The 25,588-nt window shown below is 46.0% G+C and overlaps 1 protein-coding gene and 1 long non-coding RNA gene across 2 annotated transcripts in view; one reads left to right on the top strand and one right to left on the bottom strand.

Annotated features, from left to right (window-relative positions):
* The window catches only part of Cals (calsyntenin 1), a 291,844-nt gene that overhangs the window by 156,782 nt on the left and 109,474 nt on the right, over positions 1-25,588 (bottom strand). The gene's annotated exons all lie outside the window — the stretch shown is intronic.
* LOC135914868 (uncharacterized) lies at positions 1,507-15,458 on the top strand. Its single transcript, XR_010568446.1, has 4 exons — positions 1,507-1,598; positions 3,008-3,116; positions 10,402-10,460; positions 14,966-15,458. It is a non-coding gene; the product is annotated as an uncharacterized lncRNA (long non-coding RNA).

The following is a 25,588-nucleotide window of genomic DNA, read 5'->3' as shown; positions in this document are numbered from 1 at the left end:
AGGGTGTTCTGTTTCTTTTTTTTTTTTTCGAGCAATCGGCAGCCCTTTTGTCCGCAGCCATCGGCAGTAATTGCCACAAGGCTCCGCGCGCACACAGGCACTGCGCAACCTGACCAAACCAGACTCGGTTAAGAAAACGTTATCACACACACACACACACACACACACACACACACACACACACACACACACACACACACACACACACACATATATATATATATATATATATATATATATATATATATATATATATATATATATATATATATATATATATATATAGCACAGGTGGCAAACACGGCTAACAGTGTAACCGAGGTACGCCAGTAGTACAGGGGCACACGTATATGCAATAGATGGACAGATAAATGCGCGACCGAGCAGCGCCACCAAGTAGCAAGAGGGGGGAGGCATATATATATATATATATATATATATATATATATATATATATATATATATATGCCTACTCCCGGCTGAAGGCATATATATATATATATGCCTTCAGCCGGGAGTGTGCCGGTGCGACGCGGCGAGGCCTCGTGGGGATCCAATAAAGCCGGGCCGGTAATCAGGCTAATAAACTGCGCGCGCTCGCTTATTGCCAGCTAGCAGCAGTGGCAACAGCTCAGGGGCAGCTCGGAAGAGTCAGCAAGCAGCACCGCGCCATTTTCCCCTCCCTCGCTGCTAACTCCTTCCTTCGGCTCTCCTCGTGATCCCAGGGGGCGAACGAAGAACGCGGTGTGGGGACGGCGACAGGGGAGTGCGACGCAAGCCCAGCGAGTATGGTGGCAGCACTGGCCAGTGACTCGGCCAGCACAGAGCGACAACGCAAATAAGCGAGCGAGCGAGCGGCCTGCGAAAGGACACACGACCCGGGAGCACCGCGCAGGAGCCCTGACCTAGAACACGTAGACGACGCAACGTTGGTCAGCCGGCATGAAAGGAGGCAAGCAAGGAGAACGGCGGGAGAAAGAAGGAGAGGGTTTCACGGGCGTGCGCCGTGTTTATGAGTCTTTGATTGAGTTGCCGCGTGATTCTTCAAGGCGTACTCAGCGGCACCTATGAAACGCGGGCGACCGCGTTTCATAGGTGCCGCTGAAGTACACTGTAAAAAATTTCCGTAATTTTACGGTCAAACCTGCCGTAAAAATTACGTAGACCGTTCAGTTTCATAAAAAACGGCGGAATTCTACGTAAAAAAACGGACGTGAGCTCTGTTTTTTGAAATACGGAGAACCGTCCGTAATTTCATGTGGAGGGCAACTGAGCATGTTAAGAGCGAAAAATCAACACGCAACGAATATAAAGAAAAGACACCACCCACGTTTACCAGCAGTTACATAATATCACCATAAGTAACGCTGCTTGAACATTATTCATAGGCGAATCGTAGTACGCACAAACGGAAGAGGTTTCAGCGGTGGCGCTGCTTACCACCCTTCGTCGCTTCTACACGACGGGTTGCATTTCTCCGCCTCAACAGTATAGAGTGGACAGCGGCTGGAAATGGCGGTGTGCGGTGGTGGTGTGCCTGTTGCATTTGGGATTTCACTGAAAGAATAAGAAGGAATCGACGATGGACTGCTACGCAAGTAAGTGATTTAAGTGTCCTTTTTTGTTGTTGGTGCACGTCGCGCGTGCGAAATGCACCGAGATGGCCGGTGACGGGCTCAACTGTGTTGTGTGAGCATGCCCTGTCAATGCCCTGTAACGACATTCCCGCTTGGCCATGAGGATTGATAAAGCCGCGGCATTGCGAGACTGTGATAAACGGTGTAGCATTTGTTGTGCTGATTGCATATAGAGTACATTGAGGCGCGTAGGCAACATCAACGAAGATATCGTCTGTAGCAGTTCGTTATCGGCTGTATGTGCCAGCTGGTTTACTGACGTTGGCATTCCAGTTTTGCAATGTGTTGTGATGTGTTCTTGGCATTCCAAAATAAAGTGCAGTTAGTGTTCCCCTTAGCAATCTCTCACGGCGCGGTGTAACACTATGTTAGCCGTATTCGGCGACGCATTGCATCACAGCGGAATTCTATTTTTCCTTAAGCTTAGGACGCAATGTGCTTGGCGTGCATAATCGCTGTGTTCATATGCGTAATTGAAAGATTGCTTCTGGAATCGAAAGTCTGCTTGTGTATGAAGACCTCATAGAGCATGTTGCATGCGATGCTTCTACATCACAATGAATGGACGGTGTAGCGTGCTTGCTGCCGTAACCTCGTGCGATCTGCAGTGTTACGTAACACTGGTGTAACACGGTGCCTTGGAACACTTTGGGATCGAGCCCGAGCAATCGTGCGCGATCGCACTTGAAAGTGTCCGCGTGGATACCCATTAAGGGTCGCTGGAGAAGAAATTGATTATTTTGCTAGCTGGTAATCGGCATCAGATGTCTCGCGAATTTTTGTTTTTGTTTTGTTTTTACTTCAGACAGCTACCAGGCTGACTATCAACGTTCTGACGCAATACGTCAGCATTTAACGTAATCTGGGAGTGGATTGCCACGTAAATTTTGCCCATCTGCGGCCATAATTGTAAAGCAAGTGCATGTGATAAGTAATTTTTAACGTAACCTTGACACAGAATAGCGGTGCCCAAAAGTGTGTAATGGACATCCAAAATTACAAATGTTCCAAACTGGTATAAGAAAATCAAAAGATGTGTCAACACTGATGTTAAAGGCTGGTTCTAATACTGACTGTCTCTAGTTGCGTAGACTAATTTTCAGCATATAGGCATCAATACAATAATTATTCTAAAATACATGTTGTGAGTTATGTACAGCAAAATGTCTGCTGTTTTGCGGAATAGAAGGTGCTTCATGAAGTCTTTTTTTAAATGAGCTGAATGATACAATTGAAGACACCAAACAATACCACAGCAATCGGTAATTCGGTGACAAGCTTATGTGCAAGAGTATTTGTATATGAAAATGTTTTTGCTTTACTGTGGATGACCGTCTGAAAATACCTGATAATATTTGCTTCAATTGCAGCTATTGCACCACTGAAGGATGTCTGTGTGCCGGTTTGTGCTCAGTTTCTCAGCCAGTGGGCCTGAGAAAGTGTGCCAGAGCAGTCTGTCGAGTAGTGCTCTTTGTTCTGGTAAGCTGTGCCATTCTATTGTATATCTGTCTTGCATATGCAGTCTTAATAGACAGTGATTGCAAATGTTGGTGGAATGACGAGGCCTATGCAAGTAGAGTAATTTTTGCAGATGCATTCAAAGGATAATAGATGATTTGTTTTCCTGTGGCAACAAATTGGTTCAGTATGAGCACGTCGACTTGAAAGGGATATTGTTTCGTACCTGACTTGGTTGCACATATGAGTGGTGTTTAAAAAACACTTATAGTGCCAGAGTTCAAGATTTGAGGCAACAGATAAAACATGCACCAATAAAATAACTGTTTGTCTAGTATTGGCTTAATGAGTATGCAACAACACCGCACACTGATCGTTAGCACTGTCATGCATGGGCTCCATGGTAACTAAGATTAGCCACGAATAAGCTCACTGTGAGCTAGTGTTGAGCTAACTATAACAGGTGAGTATGCGATGATGTAATTAAGTGCAACATTAGAAGGCAATGTAACAATGTAAAATTATAGCCTGAGCTCACAGCTGTGTTGCGTGGTCAGGCGACCAAAAGATATGAATATTTAAAAGGGAACGAACAGTGCTACTGCCAGTATGAAGTGACAGTGTTGTACACAGCAACATATTCCCTTTGTCCTGTCTGTAGCCCTGTTCGGTTCTCTTCTAAACATGCACCAAGCAGCCCAATTCAGAACGTTCGGCAGGTTGATCTGAATACTTCAATTTGCCAAGCAGGTTAAGTGATGGCACGCTAGCATAATGGGAGCTATTCTGAAAGTTATGTCTGCTATGAAAATGTGTCATGAAGATACTTCACTGCTAAAAATTTGGTGTACAACTGCACAAAGCAGCATCAATAGCTATGTTGCTCCCCCATGTTGTGTCAAGGGTCTGTGCATGTTTTGTAAGATAATCCTTGAGTCGTCGGCCGGTTTGTCCTACATAATTGCGGCTGCAGGACAGTGGGATATTGTAAACAGCACCAACCGTAGTGGTGCTGTTTATGAACAACTCCAGCACATACTTTTTGATGTAAACTTCACGTGTTGCCCTGGTCCGGTTAACATTTTGTACATGCCCAGATTGCTTGGCACTGAAAATAAAAAGGTAGTTTCAACTCTCTGAGCAATTTGCTTGAATTGATGGTTGCCTTTGTGTACAGATTGCATAACAGTCATAGGCCTTGGCTTTCTCGAAGTTGTCTGACCTGAGACGTCAACTACGTTCAACTCCATTAAATGCTTCTTGGCAATGCATGCTAAAAGGCAGTGCGAACGCACTGTTAAAAGCAAACATTGTACTTGGTTATGGAAGCTCCCCTCCACGTCGGGGTGGTACCAAAGGTTAAATGTGCTCTCTGGTGTTCCTGTAGAAACAACATGCTTCAGTGTTCAGGTGCACCAATAGAAAAGTTAAAAACGCCTTTGAGTGCAAGGAATAGCTCCAGCTCAATGCTCACCACAGAAAATCTTCAGGCCCAGATAGTGGAGCTTGCCTTTCAGTAGTATTGCTTACTTTGTAGGAGACATTAAAAAGTTGCTCAACCACTTTAATTGCGACTTTTCACTGCCGAGAACACTGTCAGCTAGTCGTAAAACACTAGCTGCTGTAAGAACCAGCGTAGTAAAGGTATTCTGCTTCATTGGAAACTTTTTACCATATATGACGTGAAGTAAGGCTACTAAATGGGTTGAGTGATTTGTTTTCTGTCTTCTTTACAGTGCTAGATGAGCTCATGGAAGGGGGAAAACTACATTTCAATAGATGAAGTGCCAACAGAGAAAGCACAGTCAGAAAGAACAAAGACAGGACAAGGTGCTACTTGCAACTGTTTATTGAGGTCAAAAGCACTGAATATATAGCCATGAAGAGAGGGGGAAGAAAAAAAAATACGCACTGATTATGTGAACGCGCATGTGCAAAAATATGTAAGATGTATATGAAGGGAATCATAAGATTAACCAAAATCAAAAATTTATCTAAAAACATGCGTTCATTTCTGTAAATAGTCGGAGACGGGGTGTCGACACAGGTGTCCCCTCTTTTCTTAGGCTGGTTGGCCTCCAAAAGTTCACGTGCCACAGTGTCATTGCTTTTAAACATGATTGTTGTATCAGGAAGCCTTGCTTCACGTACTTGCTTATTCTCATTCTCACATGCCTTGCAATGAAGCAGCAAGTTTGAGCCATAACCATTTTTGAGTGAAAGCTTGTGCTCCTGCAGGCGTTCATTAATACATTGGCCAGTTTGTCCGGTTTACTCCTTCCCACACTTCAGCGGTATGCAGTATACGACCCCTTCTCCGTACTTCACAAAAGGGTTTGTGTGTTTACTAGAACACTCTACTTTCTTAGTCATCATATCCAATCAGACGGCACAAAGTAGCAAGTTTTTGGGGCTCGGAAGAAACCACAGGAATTTTGTATTTCACGATGACATGTTTAAGATTATGCGCTGCTTTGTGAGAATACGGTATCACCACTGATTTAGCTTTCTTTTCCAATGTTTGACCTTCTTCACTGCTTCAGTTTCTTTCTTTTTGCACCTTTTTCAACAATGCCTCTGAAACTTTGCTCAAAACCAAACAAGGAAAGGCAGCTTTCTTCAACTTCAAAATCTGTTCGTCAAAGGTTTTGTGTGCCTTATGACAGCACAATTTTTTAAGGGTAAATTCAAGGCACATAGTGGCAATCGCACGTTTAACAGTCTTGGAGTGCATAGACTTATACTGCAACAATTAATTGCAGGGTCGGTATACCGACCTCGTGCCCACAAGGAATTTCTGCCTTATCCAGTGGCGATACCGTATTCTCACGAAGTGGCGTGAATCTTAAACATGTCGCCGCTAAATATAAAATTCCTGTAGTTTTTGCTGCGCCCCGAAAGCTTGCTACTTCGTGCCTCCTGATTGGATCTCATGACTCTAAAAGTAGAGTGTTCTATTAAACATACAAATCCTTTTGTGAAGTGTGAAGAAGCGGTCGTATACCGTGGAAGTGTGGGAAAGAGTATATCAGACAAACTGGCTCATGTATCAGCGAACACCTGTGGGAACACAAGCTTTCGCTGAAAAATAGTTATGGCTCAAACTTGCCACTTCATTGCAAGGCCTGCAGGAATGAGAATAAGCAAGTATGTGAAGCAAGGCTTCAGGATACAACGATCGTGCTTAAAAGCAAATACACTGTGGCACGTGAACTGTTGGAGGCCAACCAGATTAAGAATAGAGGGGATGCCTGTGTCAGCATGCCTGTGTCTGAATATTTACACAAATGAATGCATGTTTATAGATAAGTTTTAGATTTTGGCTAATCTTATGATTCCCTTCATCTTCTGTGTTCTCGCGCGTGCACCTTCACACAAGCAATGCTTCTGTTTTTTTCTTCCCCTTCTCCCCATGGCTATATATTCAGCTGCTTTTGACCTCAATAAACAGTTGCAAGTAGCACCTTGTCGTGTCTTTGTTCTTTCTTACAGTGTTGTCTCTGTTGGCGCTTCATCTTCTGAAAGCCCTTCACCAAGTAGCCCCACAACGTGTTCTACTGGAAAACTACCACTAGACAGTGATCTTCCATTTCTTGACCTCATTGTTTTCTTTGGTGAGTGTCATGTGCACTGCATCTATGCCCTGTCTTTTAAGGAGGGAATTCTGCCTTTCACATCAGTGCACTGTTCGACTGAAGCTCTGTCACAGAAGCACGAAATAGCATCCTCAACAAGTCGAGAACTTCTATACCTAGGTCTAACATTGGCCTACAGTGGTGTGACCACTGTTAGATCACATTCAGAAGGTCAGCCATAGTCTCAAAATCTGTGTTCAAAAAGGTGAATCAGACCAGGCCTTGACGCAAAGTAGCAAGAGGCACATGCAGCAGTTCAACTGTGTGGTTGTTTACAACATCCCGCTGTCCTGCAGCTGCAACTAGGCAGGACAAATAGGCCTAATATTTGTTTGTGTGTGTGTGTGTGTGTTTGTGTGTGTGTGTGTGTGTGTGTGAGCACGCGCGCGCGCGCGCAATTAACCAAAAGTCTTAGCCTGCGCTCGTGTTGTTTGGCCTACTGTCTTTTCATGTTCCCAAGTAATCAGTCGGTGTCACATTCTTATAGAATTTGCAGTTATGAGATTCATGCTTTGGAACATGATCAGAAGCTACCAAATGGATGACATAATCCATCTACATGTGTTGGTGTAGATAAATGTGTCTGTGCAGTAGGGGTAGGGGTAGGGCATCATATGTGCTTGTTTAGCACTTACGTATGCACTTTTGTTTCCAGAGCTTGTGACACAGTGATTCAAACTATGTCTGTGAAAACAGTGCTGCACGTTGCAAGGAAATGTTACAACACTTGAAGGTGAAGCTCGGTGTTGTGAGAGGTTATAGAAACTTGCTTTTTGCAAGTTTCTAGAGCATTTTTTAAAGATGCTTAACTCCCGCGTGCATCGCGTTCATGACTCGCATGAAACTGTCAACAAGTATGTCCTTTATGCCATCCGTTTCTAAAGATTACATTAATATAATTAACCCTTTGAGGGTCGATCTTTTTCGCCATATTGGACCGCCCAGGGCCGATTTTTTTTATTGCAGATTCCAATTCTTAGGGACTTATTTCGAAAAAAATTTACCGTAATTTTTCTAGGGTGTCCGTAAAGCCAGAAAAAAATTATTTTGCGTTGGTATACTATATGTACTCTTTATTCATGAATAACAATAATAAAAAAGGAAATAAACCTATAAGAGTAAAAAATTTGTTACATTGTTATAGTTCAAGGCTTTGAAAATGTGCACATGAGAATACTTTGCAAGACTCAAATGTTCCTGCTCTTACACTAATACATACTATTATGAGCAATATCTAAGGGAACACAGGAACGCGTAGAAAACACCCTCAGACCCAGCTATATGGGTGATACGCAGCGGCCACCATCAGAAACAAAGTGGAAAGGGGGACGCTGTTGTAACAATTGTTCACACTCCCGCCATGCGTCTGCAAAGTGCGGAATTTCACATCGCCAGCAGACAGCGATAACACTGTTCGATATTGCGTCACTGGTAACCTTTTGCGTCGAATCATTACAAAAGATAGCACTGTTCCGGACTTCTATATTGATTTGTGGTAAATCTTCTAAACCGGGAAAAAATTGTCTTTAAGGGTGAGTTCAAAATAAGTTTATTGGCGCTTGCTGAATATTAAAAAGATATTGAAGCAAATGAAATAAGGCAATAGCGTTATTGCAGCTTATCCTCGTCCTTTGCTTTGTTCGTTGGTGTCCTAATAATGCGTCATGCCGCCGTCGACTTAACGATGGCCTCCAACCTCTTTTAGACATTTCTATTATATCTTCCCGCTCTTTAAGAGGCACTCGAGGCATCTTGAGGCTACAAATTCGGAGTTGACTGCTCTGCGTGGGCCACTGCAGTGTGCGACGTGAATTTTTTCTGAACGAACTTCGTGCGACAGTCGCATGAGAGACAGTTTGTCAATGTTCTTTTTAAAATTTTTCTTTATTCTATTCCTCTGTCGTCATTGGTTCGAGCGTCGCCGCTGTTCAAGGTGCCACTGACAACCGAGTGCGTCGATTCAAATAAAGAATTGGTTTGAAATACAGGGCAAACTTCTCGGGGTACTATCAAGCGGTTGCACGAACAAAAAAAGAGAATGAAAGAAAAGAAAGTGAAACGGTGTAGGTCACTGGCGACGATCACCGTCTTATCGGCTGTTGGACGATCCATGACGTAAGCTGCTCCTTTGTAGAAATGCCAGCGTGGTGGGAGTGCCAACAGTTAGTGGAAGAGCGCTCTCCTTACCCCCTTCGTTTTTCACAGTGCCATCTGTGTATCGCTCCGAGTCTGTTTCAAGGCTGTTTGCCATGCGTTCTTGTGTTCCCTTTCATATTGCTTATGATAGTATATCCATAGCGTAATCGAACTGTGTAGGTGCACGCACTCAAGAAAACTGTGCGGTTGTGTGCCCATCAAAAAATCAAAACGTGTGACAATCTTCCACTAATCTTCATCTTATCGCCAACCAGATGCAATTAGTTTTCGCGAGTCTAAAAAAAAAAAAGAAAAGGAGCAACAGAAGCGCATGCACGGCAGCAACCTTCCTATGCGCACCCCTGCAAGCACTAAATGAGCGAGAAACAAGCAGTAGCCTTTTCAGCGATTAGTAACGAGATAGTTATCAGTTTTGCAAGCGCAAGAAGCCGAAACGGCCTGCGAAAACAAAACCCAAACCGCCACCCGCCCGCGCGCATGCCAATGCGCTAGCGGTAGTACATAGACGTGCAGGAGCAAACTAGCTCTAAAACAAACCATGCAACAAAAACTGAGAGAGCGAGGCGTGCTAAAGAAATTCCCTGTATTTCCACATAATGGCAGCACATGACAGAAAAGAAAAGGTTAGGAAATTGTCGCGCTTTTTAAACCTACAGACAGCGCCGTAAATATACGGCATTGACCATTTTTGTACTTCGCGGTGCGGTATATTTACGTCATTGACCCTCGAAGGGTTAAGGAGTCATGCTCCTTGAAACAATTTATCATAACAACATTGCAAAATGCCACCTGAGGGTCTCGCATCTCTTACATCTGCTGTTTTGCACATCATAATTTAATAAAACTGCATTTAGTAGCTGCTCAGCACAGGCCCCATTTTGTTTTATCACACTTTGTCTTTTCTCCCCCTGCCCCAGGTCTTATTTCAACAACTGCTATCTGCAGGCCGTCATAAAATTGCTTCAACATTGTTGACAGATTCCAATATTTTTTTCGAACCATTCTCTCATGTGATCTAAAGAAAATTAACTTGATTAGCCTGACATGAAGATGAATTTGAAATAATTTATTTATTGTACTTGCTTGGTAGCACTGAACTGTTTCTTTAATCAATATAATACTTACAATTCACCTTTGTGTTGCTGGGTACCCGTAGAGATATGGTTAGTTATTCACCAGAAAGGATCCCGAATTTTCCACCTTCTTAGTGTAGGTTAGACACTCACTTGTTGCACTTCACAAAGAGCAACTTGTGGTTGCTAGGAAAGAAAAGTTCACTGAGAATTTTCATGCATCCAATTTGATTCTGTGTACTAGCATGTTTGTATTAGCATGTATTTCATGGAGTTGAGGCTCCATAAAAGTACATTCTGTCATTCAATGTCTGTGACATGGTTAAGCAGGTTGACCATATCTAATTAGAACTTCCTATGTTCTCGGGCACTTGTTTGCAACTTAAATTATGTGGTTTGGTGCTGTCAGTGTAAGCCTAATGTCGTTTCTTGTTCTCCCAGGAAGGACGCAAGCATTGCAAGGAGCCATTTGACCTGCCGCCACACTAATATTGTATTTGGTAAGGTCTATTACAGATATTATTTCGTGTAGTATGTGCTATAATTGTGTACAATGTGTTCAAAACTTCAGTAGGTGGGCTGTTCGACAACAGGTGTTTACAAATTAATAATTATAAGAGATGTTCAAGGTCATTAGTGATACAATTGCTGCTCACTGCTGAATTTTTTTCCAAATTAAATGATGAGCCATCCAGCAAGTGCGGCTCTCCTGGCTAATTATACAAACTTTCAAATACGGTTAATTTTTTTATCACAAGTGTACAGCAGTCGGGGACAATTGTTCACAGCGACAATTTCATAATATTTACTTACATGCAAAAGTGAGTCAAATGTCAGGTGTACTTATGAAGTTTTGTGAAACAAGTTCATCATCATATTGCTTACTTCATTGAAAAGTTTGTCGTGGAATTCTCACTTCTATGAACAGATCAGCAGTTGTCGAACGATGGTCGTCTCTATAGCCAATGTTTGGGCAAGAGCCTTGTCTTCACAGCACTAACAAGAGACTTCTTTGCCATGCAGCTTGAGCTGATCAGTATGAAGAGATTACATAGGATAGGAACACAAAGCATTAGTGGGCCTCTTCGATTATCAGTCCTTGACAGTCCTGGACTGCTTAGCACTGCTGTCCCGCATTCGATTTTTTCAATCAGCTTCCGAAGCCCCATCCACCAGTCCGAGGGCAGCCAGTATCGCATTCGTTTTACCAGAAGTCACAGACTCTGCGGACTCTCGGAGCTGTCAGCAGATATTTGTTCAGACATATGCAAGTAGCTACCAGACGGCGGCTGTCTTAAAAAGATGCATGGGGCTTTACGCCATGTTTTAAAAGAGGCTGTGTGTTTATGTGTACTTTGCGCGTTCCAGACAGAAAATATCATGCACTCAGCTATTGCTTCCGTTAAACCGATGCTTTGTGTGCCATAATGCGAGGTTTTCATGAGTAGTCGAATTGCTGCAACCTTAGTCCTTGTGTTTTTTTAGGGCAAAGCACAGTGATCAGGTGCAAATGCTTGCTTTTCTTGATGTGTTTCGTGAAATCTGTCATGCTCATTGCTATATGCATAGTAAACAGGTAGATTTCGCTGTTCAGATGAGTGAAACTGGTGGACGAGGAAACATATCATATTGCATGTAGATATTTAATGCTGGTAGCTGGCGTCGCATACAGGGTGTTTCACGTAACTTGAGCCAAACGTTGAAAATATGCAAATGCCACGTAACTGCACAGAACCAAGGTAATGTTGTTTGCCCTCGCTTCGAGATACTCATTTTTTTTTTATTTTGCCAGGTTAAATCATTAGTATTATGTAATTAATCAACTTCTCAAATATTATGATTAATACATGCTACATAAAAGTGTTTTTCCTAGCGTGAAAGAAGCCTGCAAATACACACTAAATACACACATTCGCAGCACTTTGCGTGTAATTGCAAATACACACTAAATACACACATTCGCAGCACTTTGCGTGTATTCGCAAGCTTCTTTCTCGAAAAAACACTTCTACGCAGCATGTTTCGGACAATAGAAAGCTGTATGGGGAGCTTTTCATGTTGCTTTACAATTTTCTCGTGGACACTTCTAATCTAATTATAATATTTGAAAAGTTGATTAATTAATGAAGATAAAATATTTATTGTGGTGGAATGAAAAAATATCTAAGTATCTCCAAGTTACAGCAAACAATGTTACCTTGGTTCTATCGAGCTACGTCACATTTGCATATTTTTATTGTTTGGCTCAAGTTACATGGGACAACCTGTATAATCAGAGCTTCACCAATTGCCGTTGACATGTGTGCCAATTCCTTCTGTTACCCAAATTCGAAATTTTGCTTTTGGATGTGCAGGATTAGTAGACAGTGTAGACGCGCTTTGTCCTAGACACACGTCAGGCCTTTAGTAGACGGTTTCACGAGCTTAGAGAATATCGGCCTGTGCTTTGTGGGTGAACAGTGATGTGGCACAACCGTGTTTTTGCTTATTTTTGTGTGGCAATGACGCTTAAATTTTACAGGAAATGAATGAGCTGGCTTGAATACAGCGGTTAAGGGGCCCGAAGAGCGAGAGCACGATGTAAACTGAGCTTTGTTGACATGTTCAATGTGCTCAGGCTGCGATTCCATTATGCAAGCTTTATGGTTGTGTCGGCGGCATGGCCTCTGAGACTGCACCATTTTGATGACCACGCTACTGAATTTGCTGGGTAGGGCGCTATCTACAAGTAGCTAAAAGCACGAGGTCACGGGATTGAATCCCGTCCACGGTGGCCGCATATCAATGGGGGCAAAATATGAAAACACCCATGTACTTAGATCTAGGTGCACATTAACGAACCCCAGGTGGTCGAAATTTCCGGAGTCCTCTACTACGGCTTGCCTCGTAATCAGAAAGTGGATTTGGCACGTAAAACCCCATAATTTAAGTAGCTAATAGCAGACAACAGCAGCCAGGAGAGCGACTTCCAATCACGGTGCTTTCAAAAAAAACCTTGGACAGTCCCAGGCAGCGGGATCACATGACTGTGATGTGCCCTTCTGTCAATGCAAGCCAGACCAGAAGCCGCAGGTGGTTTGCGGACAGTCTGGGACTGCATAATCGAAGGGGCACAGTGCTCTCACATACATTATGTCCACTGCGGGACGAAGGCCTTTCCTAGTAATCTGTAAATATATATGGCTTGCGCCAACTGACTCCATCCTATGCTTGCATATTTACAAATTTCGTCATGGTGCCTAGTTCTTTACCGTCCTCATCAGCGCGTTTTTTAAAATTTATCATGCATCATTTTTTGTCGTTCTGTTGCTTGTTGAGCAAGCCTTCATTCTCAAGCTCCATTTTTATCATGTCAGGTTTCAGTCTCTTAGGTTAGTTTTAGCACAATGCAATGATGGTACCTTTATGTGACTTAAGTCTTCTAAACAATTTATAGTCTTTAAATTTTTTTCTACTGATCCAGGACTCCTGTGACTAATTGCCTTAAGTAACATACTTCATTGCCTTCTTGCCCTAGAAAATACAACCGGTGCCTTCTTGCGGGCCTTTAAAGTGGCAACATGTGTACTGCGGACAGTAGGGCATGTTCAGATAAATTCAACTGGACATGCCTGCCTGGACTTTTAATTTTGATGTAAAAATTTATTTTGCTGCCCGAGCCTGGCGACAATAAAAATAACCCAAGTTTTCCAAGAAAAAAAAAAGGGGTCTCTGCAAAAAACAATATAGAATTACCTGTTTAGTTAAAAGCATTTTCCCTGGATTTTACCGAATCTGCATTTTGAATAGATCCTTAAGGAAATAGTGTTGTCGCTGCGGTTTTAAAAATATTTTGTACCAGACTGCAGGCCAATAGCATTAATTCCAACTAATTATCACAGAGTATCCCCACTATGGTATAAAGAAGAAAAATTTTGGAAAGAAACATTGCATAAATTTACCAAAGTTTTTTTTCTTTGCATTTACTAATAGCACGGAATTTGGCCATCCTGTTGCCATGAGTCGTAGAAATTTGAGCAAATAGCTCTGTCCTCATTGGCTCTCAAAATCCACGGGAAGTGCTCATGTTTAGGCACGTTAATGAATTACTCTACTTTAAATTTTTTTAGGAGAGGCTTGATTCATTTCAGAAATTTCCCAAATTGAGCACATTCACATGAAGCAATGCAATCTGGAAAAATATGTTGCATTATTTGTTTCGTTATGGGATTGCAAGTCAAGAAACGGACAGAATAAACAGTACTGCCTGCCAGAGCCATGTATGGGGTCCAGCCATAATTGCAGGCTTCGTTACAAAAAGTGCAAATTTTTCGGTGAACACAGTGCAATATTATAACTTTTTATGAAGATGGGAAGGGTATGTTGATGCATTCATGACCGTAACTTTCAATTTTCACTGCTTGAGTAAAAAGAATATTATACATTGATACTTCTTCCGTGACACAAACCATATCCGAAAGGGGCTGACAGCTGTTGTGACACAGTTGTGGTGCAAGCATGGTTTTTTTGTATTGTTGCTATTGTTGCTATTCTACCAGCCTATCAGCTGGACAATATCTTTGGCTTGCTTGTTCTGGGTCGGAAGTAAACAACATGCATGGTTTGCGCTTGTTTCAAGAGTACTTCATTGTTTTGGGAAACAGTAAAATCTGCAAGGTTGTTTAATGGAGCAATGGAGCAGTGAAAGTTGAAAGCTATGGTCTGCAGTATGTGGCCATGGCAGCTCTACCTAAATATGGGAGATGTAATCTCCGAATGTCATAATGTGCACGTGACATCCAAGCAAACCATCAATTGACTTGGGTCCTTTCTATCTGAAGCTTTTTATGCTATAAGGCTACGAATGAATATATACCAACATGGCTGAGTCTGAACCATTTCTTTTGACAAGAGCACTTGTAGTGACAGTTGTGAATACGAAATCATTGTTTATCTGAAAAACAATAGTGATGATGATAGTAAATAATTGAACAGCCTTAATTGATTGGTGTTTCTTTCTTTCCAGGCAAAGCCGAAAGCCTCTGCAAGCAGCCAGTCATTCCAAGTCTCAACCAATCCTTCCTCCAGTCAGCTAATTTCTAGTGTCCATGCGGAGAGGACTTGCGCAAGAGTGGACACTGGACACTAAAAAGGCGACAAGGACAGACGTAAACTTCCAACCGGTGTTCATTACAAAAAGGTATGTATATGTACTCTTGCACACTTGATCATAATCTGTTACAATCGTGCAAGTCAACATGGCCATCACAAATAAACGAGCGCACCAAGGCCTAAGGCGGCTTCCTGCATACAGACCCCAGATAATCAAATTCTTTAACAGTCAGTGCTATAGGGATGGCTTGCTAACGCAGTTGCATTCTACAATAGCCGCTGCCTCAATGATGAGTCTAGTGTTTTCTTTCACACTGCTTGCTATTATTTCTGTTTTTTCAAACAGCCGATGACATTTGCATTGGGAGCAATGGATTCCAAAGAAACCTTCTTTCCCTTTTTGTACTTTCCGCTTATGTTCCTGTAGTCTCAAGTTTAGGGAACTTCCCATTTGTCCCACGTAACGCTGCCCGCAGGAAAGAGGTATGCTATACACTATTCCTCTTGAGCATTTGATGAAACCCTTTCTCTGCACAATGTTGCATGATTTTGATCGTCTGCTGGCAGGGCTGGTTTTGGCACATAACTTAGATAGCTTGCGGGGCGCGGAAGAAATGACCAAGACTGCAGTCCTTTGGCCTATTTTCTTTAGTTACACCTATGTGATACTGTTCGCAGGAATCTAGCAGTCATCCCATACATTCACGTTATCTTGCATAAACTAAAGAAAATAGGCGAAAGGGCGGGAGTTTCGGTCGTTTTTCTCGCACCCAACAAGTTATCTCAGTTATGTGCCAAAACCAGCCCTGTCAGCAGACAATCAATTTCATGCAACATTGCTCACAGAAAAGGTTTCGTCGAAATGCTCAGGGGGAGCAGTGAATAGCACACCTCTTTTCTGTGGGCAGCGTTACGTGGGACAAACAGGAAGGCGCCTAAATATGAGACTACAGGAACATAACACAAAAGTACAAAAGGGAGAGAGGATTTCATTGGAATCCACAACTCCCAATGCAAATGTCATGCACTCTGAAAAAACAGAAATAATAGCAAGCAATGCACAAGAAAGCACTAGGCCCATCATTGAGGGGGCAGATAACGCATAAGGCAACTGCATTAGCAAATTATCCCTAGCGTTGACATTAAAGAATTTGCATACCTGGGGTCTGTATGTGGGAGGTCGCCTTAGGATGTGGGGCGGCCTTAGTGGGCTCTTGTAACTGATTAGGATCAAGTGCACAAGAGTATATATACATGCCTTTTCGTAATAAACACCAATTGGAAGTTCGCACCTGTTCTTGTCACCTTTTTAGTGTCCCGCGTTCACTCTTGCGCTGGTCACTTCAGCATAGAATACCAACTAGCCCGGTCTCACCCTGCTTTTTTCAGTAAAGCAGAATAAACACAGGTTTTTTCAGATTCAAGTGGCTTGTTGTTTCTCGAACACAAATCTGTGTGTATGCTGTGTACATGTTGGGTGTAGAACCCAAGTGCAACATGACAACACTGACACGAAGAATAAGCGGTGTAGAAAACAATGACACTAGGAGGAAACATGCAAACACAGCACATTCTGTGTGGTGTATTTCCTGTGTGCTATGATTTCTGCCCCATTTCCAGCTATATCTTAAATGATGTTGCAAGTTATCCACGTTGTAATGTACGACTTGGGTGGTTCATTGCCGAAAATAACTTATTCCAATGAACGAAACAATTTGGCTCGAGAACACAAGCATTCCAGTCCCCGTTTCTTCATTACCAAAGTACGGTCATGTACTATAATCACAAGTACGGGGCTCAATTTACAGCATTTCCGTTTTACGGAACTCACCGTTTTTCTTATTTGCAAAATACGGTCAATTCTGTGATCACAACTACGGAGCTCACCGTTTTCCATTTAACGGAAATAATTTTTACGGCCTGTCCGGTCTACGGAAACACCGTTTTCCATTTAACGGAAACATTTTTACGGCCTGTCCGTTTTACGGAAACGCCATTTTCCATTTAACGGAAATAATTTTTACGGCCTGTCCGTTTTACGGAAACACCGTTTTTCATTAACGGAAAAGTGTCCGGCAACGTTTTACCTGCAACTTTGACCGTAAACTGAAGAAATTTTTTTTACAGTGTAGACGCTTCGCTGTGCATCCCAGTAGATATAGCACCGATATAATCCCAGGTGACGCGCGAGGGGGGAGGGGGGGCAGCGACGTGACGTGTGCGATGACGCACGCACATACCTCCTTTAATGCACTCGTGATTTCGCGTTGTTGGCGCATGGCATTAGACACAGCGCGGATTAAATCCGCAGAACAAGTGCCACGTAGGAGGAGGCAGTGATGCACGCACTAGACACAATTTAAGCCAACCACATATAGCCGTGGAGCCGCCGTGGCGCGCCAGGGAAGCGTGCTCGCCTCGCACCCCGGAGGCCCGGGTTCGACTCCCACACAGACCTGAATGTACCAAACTTTACTTTCAATTCAATTAATTGAACTTGTTCACAGACCCCTGCCTGACAAATCTGACGTCAATACGAGCATTTTTGACGCGTCTTTACGAGACGCACCGTCGGCCGGTTTTGGTACCATCTTTCGGTCACGTATCGCGCAATGGGGCACATAATGCTTTCGCATCAGAAATGAAGCCCGAAAACAGCCGTCACGGAATGCGGTCTCTCCATATTTCTGTGCGTGTAGCACTCTCTCACATACACACACAAAGAAAGAAACGAGGACCAAGAGAAGAAATGCACAGGACATTCGCTGTTCTGTGCATTCCCTCTCTTAGAAAAGTGAAGCAAAGCGGCAAGAGCTGTTTTTGAGAGCTCCGCTTTTCAGAAAAGCCACCGTACGCGGTCATCTATCGATATTTCTATATAAAAAAAAAGCAAGGAAACTCAACGGCTGACACCGCTCTCTCTAGCAAATTAACCGGGACTCACGCGGTAACAGACTGAAGAGAGTCGAAGGCGCGAGCACCTTCACGCCACTGCAGACATCCATAAACCCGCACCGCCTCAATTTCTCGCGCTCGCCGTCTCAGTCTACACAGAAATAAGTGAGGCCTATATATAGTAATAAACCAGTAATGAACAGGACGACCGGCCGGGTCAGTCGAAGAAAAGGATGGCCAAGCGATGCTTGCATTGGAAAAAAAAAAGAAAGAGAACACACTGGGAGGGGATAATGACGGGCGGTGGAGCGAAGAACCTTGGCTAAGGCGCCGGCTGCTCAGCCAAGGAACGAGACGCCGTTGAGCCGCAGCCGCGAACTACAGCGGCGCTTTCAGCATCGAGGCACTCGAGCCGCGAAGCGTATAGGAATGCCGCCCCCCCCCCCCTCTTGCAGTGTGTACCGCAGCCCCTATACCCGAACACTTAGTGCAGCTGTACACTGCGGGCAGCACAGGGGACGGCCAGAAAGATCAGACGCGAGTCGGTCGAGACGAATGCGTGTCCTTCGAAGCACTCCACTTTCTTTTTTTCCCTCTCTCTCCTCGGCGAAGGAGACTCGTGGAAGATGGGATTGGCGCGGCCCGCCTCGACGCGCACGCACAGCGAGCGGGGGAAACCACCGTACTCGTGCGAGGCCCGAGAAAACTGCGCTTAGCGGAAGAGGAACTAACAAACTAACGAAGACCAAGCAGAGAGAGAAGTCGGGAGAGGGGAAAAGGATGGATGGCGTGCAGCAGCGGAATACGAGAGGCGGCTGTAACCGACGCCGAAGAAACGAATCCCAGAGACCGGCAGAACGGAAGGGAGAACGGAGACGGAGAGACGGTAAGGATTCGGAGATGGGAGACTCGAGGAGAAAGGCTCACGAGCTGGGCAGGGTGCTGGCAAGAAGAAAAAATAATAAAAGTAAAAAAGAGGGATAGAGATAAATAGGTGGGACGAAAAAGATCACGAGCCAAAAGCGCAGCCGGCTCGATAAGCAGCGCACCGGTACGTTGGTCTTCGGGTGTATATAGCGGTGCACCGCGCTTACAGCGCGACCGACCGAAAACGAAAGAGCGGGGGAAGGACGTTCCTGGAGTTACTACTGTTCATGACTACGCGTTTGACCGTCCGTCTGTGCGTGCGTGGTTGCGCGCCCGCTTAGGACAATGTGGGCGGTACGACGTTCATTTCTTGCGAGACAAGAGGCACACAAAACAAGGAAGGGGTTGAAGCTTGCGCAAGCGTGACTGCCGCGCCCTGCCATATAACTAAACGAAAGCCTCCGTATCGGAGACAGTGTCCCGCAGGCTCGCCTTTATCTAAACCATACCGGTTAAGCTTCTTTCTTTTTTTTTTGTTGCTGTCTTAACATGTATATTAAGAAGAAAACCAAGAATAAAAAACAGCTCCACAGAACAGTTTGTCAGACCTCGTCGCTGTAACCATTTATCCGTACACACACTAAATAGCGATTTCACGCATAACCGGTGCTAGCTATAAGACTACGGTCGCCGGACCGCAACAAACTTGGTCTCAAGTTCTCAACTGCCGCGAAAGAGGGGGAAAAAAGGTTGGGACACGCGCGAATGGCGGTGACGGCATCGGAGTCAAAGTACTAGGCTTCTACGAAGGCCATATTACAGATCCCGCTGCAACTGCGAGTCTAACCTCGCGCGGTTTACACTGCCTGGGTGTGACTCGGCGCGGCGCGAGCATAAATTACGGCGAATCCAAGTCCCGCACGCAAAGAGGTACTGGTCTCCCCCGCGATAACACTGCCAGGCGAACGACGGAGCAGGCAGAGAACAGCCTGCGCAAGTAGGGGGATCTAACGAGGCTTTACAGCCACTACGCCACCTCTCTCCGGGGGCCGTTCACTTCGCTTCCGCGCCCAGGAGACTCCGGGAGCCAAAACGCAGGCGCACGTACCGCCGCCCTCGCCACATAAACGGGCGGCGGCACGGCACGGCCCAGCCATTTCCGGCCGGCGGTGCCGAACCGGAAGTGCGCCTCCTCGCGCCCCCTCCCTCCGCTTTCTTCGTGCTCGGCAGGAGTCGCGCAGCGGTAGTAGGCAGGTGGGGAAGGAGAGCGGGCACGACAGCCAGCTTATAACCCGATGCTCGCCTCCCTTTGCTGACGCAAACGCCATTACACGGTAACGTGGTTGCGACGACTCACGCCGCGCGCGCGCTCCCCATTGCGCTAAACGCGCACACTGTAGCAATTCTGCAGCGGGAGTCTCCCCGGTCGATACTAATTCCGAATGTGCCCGTAGCTCTGCGTCTTGCTCGACCTCCTGCCTTCCTGCGCCCCCTCTAGCCCCTCTTCCGTCTGTACCTATCCGCACTCGTTCTGTTCTTTTTTTTTTTTCTGACTCAGCCTCTTTCTCCAGAGGAACAGCGATGTCAGCCGCTTATATAGTAGCTGTGGCACCGGCTTCACCGGACCGACTGCCTGCTTTATTATTATTATTCTTTCATAGGTCTCATTCGGGCTGCAGTTTGCGACACTTTAGGGAAGGGTGCCAGATCACTGCAATCGCCTTGCCACTGGTGCGTCGTATTTCTGCCTGTAACAGATGTGCTACCTCGACATAAATCCAAACGCGAGCAAGTCGTAGACGTTTTTGCTTTCCAGATTCACGTCCGTCGGTAACAGTGCCCACCTACAGTTCAGACTCCAAAAAAGTAAATTCGAGACTATTTCCACGCTTAGATGCCGACTACAAGAATGACTACTGCTCGCACTCCCACCTATTTACGTGGAACAGGCACTCTGATAAGTTCTTTTTTTTTTAAGCGAAGCTTTTCTTTGCGATCCTCGGCGGGTTTTCTTGACCGTGCAGGCGGCCTGGCTACTCCCTTGCCGAACAGGCTAGCCAATCACCACCGAGTACGCGCGCTGCTGGGTTCCTTGCAACACCACCAGATGGCACTCGTCTCCGCAGCGTCGGCCTTACGGCGGAGAGAGAAAAAAGAACCAGAAAGCTCGCCTTCGCGCATGAGCGGCTGCGTGGTAATGAGGAAGCTAACGCTCCTCGCTGATAGATTAGATTCGAATTGCACTACGTATGCATGTGCATGCTACCTCCAAAACCATGATGCACCCAAGGCGTCCGTCATTGACGCTACACTCTAAAACAAAATTACACCCTTTGGGTTGTATCTTGCCACACAGCAATAAACGTCACCTGTCTTTTCCGCATTTCCTTTCTTTAACGCTGCGAGCCCGGTACTTCCCAGTAACGAACGGCATGCGCTTTATCAGCATGACATAGCATTCCCGACAGGAAAGTAGCGCGCGCGGCGTTTTCAAGAAAGGAAACGCAAGCAAGGCAGATGACGATTATTGTTGTGTGGCAGATATACACCCCAAAGGGTGTAGCTTTGTCTAAGAGTGTAGCAGTCACCAACTCCACTTAACAAAAGGCTCGGTATAATTTGCGAGCGCCCGCACCTGTGTGCGTGTGTGTATGTACTCGTGTTTCAACTCTTTATGCCCTCACACAAACCTTCGCTGTGCATAGATTCCAGCTCCTTGTATCTGCTGCATTTTTTTTTTGCGTTCCAATTTATGCATGATGAGGGCCCGCCGAGAACCGAAGGAGGGAAGATAAGCCTTAGCGAAGTGGCGTTGCAGTGACAGCGTTCGATGCCACAGCGCCGTTGTGCTATGCATAACAGACCTCTTCTTTTGGCCTCTTGGAAAAACCACTATTCTTTTTATGGTAGCTTTCGTGTAATTAGCTTTCATACGTTCTACGACTAAGGCGATAGCACAAATGCGGCACAACGTTTTTTTTTTTTTTTTCCCCGGCTAGAGGCAACAGAGTAGCGATACCGACGCCGGCTGGTCTTCTACACTCTAAGAACAGTTTACACCCTTTGGCTTGCCCCTTCTGCCACACAAAAATAATCGTCATCTGCCTTGATGCGTTTCCTTTCTTTATCGCTGCGAGCCCGGAACTTTCCAGTAACGAACGGCACGCGCGTTATCAGCATAGAACAGTTTACACCCTTTGGAGTGCCTCTTCTGATAACGCGCGTGCCGTTCGTCACTGGAAAGTTCCGGGCTTGCAGCGATGGTGAGGAGTACGGGCTAGGCCTTGGCCTAACTCCGGTGTGGTGGGGCATCATGCCCGAAGTCGAGATGGTGGAAGGGGTAGAAATCACCCCCGAAGAAGCAAGGTGCCCCGGCTGGACCACGGCAACGGGCAAGACTAAGAAGGCAAGGCAAGAAACTTCCAAGTCGACGCCGAGCCCGGTACAGCAGGGAGGCGGCAGGGGCGGCCGCCGCACGGCAGGCCCGCGGAACGCGCTGAAGAAGCTGGCCGCAGCCTCAAGGCTCCCGAGACTGCCACGGGACCATATTCGAATCATCGTTAGACCAAGGGGTGGTCTCGACGTGAAAAAGATCAGCACTATTAGAGTGGCACAAGCGCTGGCTATGGCGGCGGCGCTTTCACCCAACGAGGTTGGCGAAGACATCGTCTGCCCAAACAATGTGCAGAACATCTACGTCGTCTCAACGCCAGAAGAAAGGAACGCGCGTGCTTACGCGATGGTTCAGCAGATCCACCTGCGCGAAGGGGTCTTTGAAGTGGCCGCGTACATGGCCGCCTCGGACAATACATGCAAGGGTGTTGTGAGGGGAGTCGACATCGAGTTCAACGACGCTCAGCTCCGCGCCATGATCGTACACCAGCGGAACCCCACCGCGTTGGAGGTGCGTCGCATCAAGACCACCACCACGGTTATCGTCCTGTTCGACGGACTGAGGGTGCCGAACTTTGTCATGTGTGGAGCGGGCATGCTGCCCTGCTCTTTATACAGAAGGCAAGTTGACGTGTGCTACGTTTGTGGGGAACTGGGCCACAGGGCCGATGTATGCCCGACCCCGAGTGTTAAGAAGTGCAGGGGATGCGGAGCCGCGTCCCCCACTGAAGGCCACCAGTGTGAGGCGAAATGCGGCATATGCGGAGGCCCTCACCCAACGGCTGATCGTAAGTGCGAGCAACGCTTCCAAACGCCGTATGTCGTCAGGCAGAGACGCCGAAGGCGTCGGCGGAAGAAAACTGGCAACGCCAAGAAGGGTGCGAACGCGGCACGTGAGGTGAGCCAGGCACTGACGTCAGCGCTACGGAAGAGGAGCTCTTTGAGGGGACGCTCCCGCTCGCGCAGTCTTTCCCGCTCTAGAACGCGCTCCCGCTCACGTGGGCGCTCCGTGCAACGAAGGCGCTCTCAATCTAGGGGCCGCTCGAAGTCCAAGGTGCGCATCGCAGGAGGTCCCACCTGGGCCGACAGAGTAAAACAGACGACGCAGACGGGCCGGACGCAACACGCCGCCGCACAGGAGAGCGAGCGGGCGCACGATCCCAGGATCGCGCAGTTGATGAGCGAAAACGCCAGTCTCAAGGAGGAAATTCAGAGAATGAAGGCCGACTTTGAGGCCTTCCGCAACGCCAGCGCCATCCAAGCGGCCGCGGCAAGGCAAACGTCTACGGAAGATGGGGCCACAGCAAGGGCGGTCAAGCGCAGAGCCACCTCCTCCCACGCTACGGTTGAGGATGTGAGCACGGCGGAGGCTGCCATGCAGAGGTCCTTGGACCGCATGCAAAAATCTTTTGCCGAGCTGGTACAGAGTAACCAGACCCTTCTACTCAGAGTGCAACTGCTTGAGAACGAGCTTGCCAAGCGATGTGACCTACACTACACTGTAAACGAAAATATACCCAGCTGAGAGTTTTTAAGAGGTGATGTGCCCTAAAACCTCCCCTCCTCAAATATTTACTCCGATGTATGGGAGCAAAACAGCGCCATTCCCTCGTTTCACTCCGCTGGCTAGCTGCCGGAGTATTAAGGCGACATGACGCGATTTTACTCCGCTTAAAAATTTCGTTCTCCCGTGAAACTCCGACAGGGAGTTTTGAAAAACTCCCCTCCGCCGATACAGGTTAGTCACGTGGCGCTTCCCATGAGGCTGTGCGCCTCGCCAGCGACCGGGCGCGTTCGGAGGAGCGGGCAGTGCTCATGGCTGACGGTTTGTTTACGTCTGTGAAGTGTCGTTCCGTGACAGCGTTTCGTCAATTTGTTTCCCGTATCTCCTTCCAGAAAGTGTTATAGGCATGCCTGAAGCTCACTGTATCTCAGCTTCAAGTACATTAGCTGTGATCACTTTGCTGACAACGATGATTGCAAGAACCACGTTTTCAAGTGCGGAAAAAGGCTTAGGTATACTTCGAAGCTGCTCACTGGCTCGTGATGTCGGCTCACGTTCTGGCTGTGTTTCCGTGCTGCGTCACCCTGTCTTGTGTTCTTCAGTACGTGAAATGCGACTTCTATGTCCTTTTGAGTACATGCTGACAACGTCCGGTGTAATGTTTGTAAGGGCCGCGTAGCAATGGCAACAGCAGCCACTGTTCGAGCGACGACATCCGTGCTAGTCGCGCATGAATGGCGTAACCCAAGTTCGTTGCGGGGCTGTGTTGCCAGTGAGAAAGACCGGAGTGCAAGCAACTGTTTTTATTTATCTGTGAACGGATATCCTCGCCCGAAGAAAAACGGTAGGACATAAGTATATATGTGTGCTTAAAATAAAGCTTCTTATTGAGCGATGTGAATTGAATTGTTATCGCGCATATAGGTTTTGGTCACGTCGTTGCTTCCGATATTGCATTAACATTACGCTCTATCCGAGACACTGATTTAGACGCATGCCTGCTGGCTACGAGTTTAGGGGTTCACTGGACAGATCAGCGATGTTGCTCCTTTTCGCAACCGAGACAGATTGCTTGTACTCAGAGCAAGTAGTGCGGTGTATAAAATGTATGTCTGCGCATTTTTCGGTGTTACGTCGGCTGCTGCGGGTCATGCTCACACGTAATAATTTCTTGCTACGCTACCACTATATCGAAAAAATGTAATTTTGCTATGCAGCACATGCACTTACATTTTTCTAGCTTACTGTAACTAACGCACTACTTTTTGGCCGCGAACGCCGGCAGTGTGCGAAGTCGCTTCAGCACTCACAGAATGGCATAGTTTTGAAAAATAACCCCATTAACGTTCTTTCTCTCACTATTTTGAATTAACAGTTTTGTGTTGATTAAGGTATTCTGTTAGTTTCAAAGAGGCAGATCTCGTATGAACGAGCATGTGAGTCGTAATTCTGAAAACAGCACAGCTGCTCCCTTGGCGGTTTCGAGGCACACAGTATCGTGGCTATATATACTGGCACCGTTGCATCTTGAGTATCGCGTGTACGTGGGATGTCTTTCAAATTTCTGCATTGGGCGTTTCTGGAATGTTTATGTATGTCATGATATATGTGCTTTCATTGACTTGTTTCATCGAATTTGACGCGGTCTCGTGTGCATATTTCGAAATTTGACCAGCAGCCTCTGCATGTAAACATGTTCGCGCAAACTGACCTCTTTTTATACTCCCGTTGCACCTCGAAAAAACTCCGTCAATTGCAAAGCAAAAAATAAAAAAGACAGAAAAAAACCTCCCATAATTCCACGCAAAAATTCCGCTCGTGCGGAGTAAAAATTCTACTCCGATCATACGGAGCATAATAAACTCCGAACCGGGGGGT

The sequence above is a fragment of the Dermacentor albipictus genome, chromosome 2 (assembly GCF_038994185.2).
Source record: "Dermacentor albipictus isolate Rhodes 1998 colony chromosome 2, USDA_Dalb.pri_finalv2, whole genome shotgun sequence".
NCBI classification, from domain to species: domain Eukaryota; kingdom Metazoa; phylum Arthropoda; class Arachnida; order Ixodida; family Ixodidae; genus Dermacentor; species Dermacentor albipictus.
Note: the sequence above shows the minus strand (reverse complement) of the source record. Positions and strands in the feature narration are given on the sequence as shown.